The sequence below is a fragment of the Aulonocara stuartgranti genome (genome assembly GCF_965226115.1).
Source record: "Aulonocara stuartgranti genome assembly, chromosome: 6".
Taxonomy (NCBI): Eukaryota; Metazoa; Chordata; class Actinopteri; order Cichliformes; family Cichlidae; genus Aulonocara; species Aulonocara stuartgranti.
This window is the reverse complement of record NC_138944.1, coordinates 1,785,333-1,787,650: the sequence shown is the minus strand read 5'-3', so window position 1 is coordinate 1,787,650 and position 2,318 is coordinate 1,785,333. Positions and strand designations below refer to the sequence as shown.

At 40.3% G+C, this 2,318-nt stretch overlaps 1 long non-coding RNA gene across 2 annotated transcripts; it reads right to left on the bottom strand.

Annotated features, from left to right (window-relative positions):
* Nucleotides 1–928: 928 nt before the first annotated feature.
* On the bottom strand, nt 929–1,978 carry LOC309708017. 2 transcript variants are annotated; one of them, XR_014277151.1, is made up of 4 exons: nt 1,932–1,978; nt 1,482–1,555; nt 1,128–1,189; nt 929–1,040 (listed from the first exon to the last, which is right to left on the bottom strand). It is a non-coding gene; the product is annotated as an uncharacterized lncRNA (long non-coding RNA). The 2 variants fall into 2 exon arrangements; XR_014277152.1 differs by lacking the exon at nt 1,932–1,978 and having other exon boundaries at nt 1,482–1,914.
* Between the last annotated feature and the right edge of the window lie 340 nt (nt 1,979–2,318).

Here is a 2,318-nt window from a genome sequence, read left to right as displayed (position 1 = left end):
GCAGCCTGAGCAAACAGGATTTCATTTTCACAATTAAATTTTTTAATATCAGCCCATGTGTTTATCTTTCCACGGCATCTTGCATCCAAGACATTCTTCCACTGTACACGTCCATTAGGACACTGATATTGAACATTAGGCCATCTCAGCACTGTGGCTGCCACCACTCTGTTACCTATGTATACGTCACAGTTTAGAATCTTCGTCTTCACAGCTTCACCATCATCATCAGTGACTTTGTTCATATCAAACTTGCCCTCATTGCGTGGGACGCTCACGGCCACACTGAACATGGGAAACTGTCTGTCGAAGTAAACAGAGAATATTCACCTGTAAAACATTTTCTTTATAACGTGCAGATTAAAGTATCCAGAGTATTAAACCAGCCAAAGTGAGTTCAGTCTCATTTTGCTGAGGAAACCAGTCTATTTCTTTTTTTGGATTTTTTTAAGCCCTGAAATTGAGAACAACTTAAACATCCAGTTACAAATAACAGTGAGTATGTAATGCTGCATTTGTTCTTTCAGTCTCTGCTTCTACATGTAGCTCTAATGATCTCTGTTTCTGCCACGTTACTATAAAGCACACTGTAAGTACTGTGCTGCAGATTAAAGTGACCTTTGTTACTGACCTGTTGTTGTTTGCACCGTAGCTTGGTGTGTACCTGCCAAAAGACACACACACAGGTTCTGATGTTGATTTCACTTGGAAAGATTTACATGAAACCACAACAATGTTGGTTTGTTTCCCTGAGAGTTTGTGAAAGGACAGAGGGGCTGATCTGTGTTAGAGTCCAGTGTGATACACTTTTAATAGCATATTTGTCACATGTTACTCTGTATGCTCAGTTTGTTTGTTAAAAACAGCTGCTGTAACGTCATCATCATCAGTTTTTCTTCTGAATTTCACAGAAAGTTCACTCACTCCTTTAGAATTTCTTGAACAATTGGTGCGAGCTGGTTTTGGTCAATAACAGTCTCACAGTTTCTAACAGTCATCAAAACAAGGACGGCTACAGAAACCCAGTAAGGAGCAGCCATCTGAGTGGGTTTAACAAGGATGGAAAAATTAGATGAGTGAATATATAACAGTGTCCAAATATCTGCAGACTATTCTCCAAAACTCACCGTATTTCACCAGCTTATCAGCTCCTCTCTTTCAGGAGGTGTTTGTCTAAAAATTCAAGTGTCTGTAACAAAAAACATTTCACAGTCTGCAGGATGTCAGGACTAAATGAGAGTTTTAGGCTCAGTTTCACAGACATGAGTTTGGTCTTAGTCTGAACATTTTTTCAGTGCAGATTTTCACTGAACTTTTGTTTTACTCTAGAATGACTCTGAAAAAAAAAACTGTCTGCCTGTTTTCTATGTTTACTGTTGTTAAATTTACTCATCACTTTGAGATGATGAAAAAAAAAATCATTCTCTCTGTGGTTTATTCTAAGTTGCAATCAATATTGTGCCAGTTTAAACCTTTGTTACCTGCAGTGGTGGAGAAAGGTCTGAGGGATGCTGGAGGCTCTGTTCAGGACGAGATGCTGCTGCAGTGGATGCAGCTACAAGGAGAAGACACCTTTATAGAGGGCAGGCTGATGATGGCCAAACCCTCTGAATGGCTTCATGCCCTTATTTGAACATGTCTTTAAGCCATGGCTGTGGGAGGAAGACACACACAAACAGAGACTTGTGTTTCAGGATAACTTTTAGCAGTGGGAGCTGCTGACAGCCTCATGTCACTCAAAGCAGCACAGCTTTAAAGCTTAACACACTTTAACACTCTCACCCCAACAGTCACCCTGCTCTCGGTTATTTGTCTCAAATGAAAGCAGAGGTTTCTGAAAACAAGCAGGAAGCAGATGAGCAAAGACGTTGTGATCATAAATCTGTTGCGACAGCCTCAGTTGTGCGAGCTGTAACCTGCTTAGTCATTACCAGATAAAGATGAAGACTTCTGCTTGGTGGATGACTAGTTCTTCTGGTCATCATGCATCTTGAAATAAAGAAAAACAACAAATTGTGACTGGGGCACAAGCTTATGTATTACTTTTTCATAAAACTGTCATGATGCTGTTACAGACTCAATCTTATAAACCAGGCCATCCTAAAGACCAAAACAGGGTCAGAATAATCATCGTTATGGAGTGAAAAACGTTTGAGTCTTGATGATGACAAAAGCATCCAATAAAGAGTCATTTGTGTGCAGCTGGTGACACAGTAAAAATCCTGACTGCCTACACATAACCCAAAAGTTGATTCTGTTCAGTGGGAGAAACGTTTCGTCGCTCATCCAGGTGACTTCTTCAGTCTCAGCTGACTGCA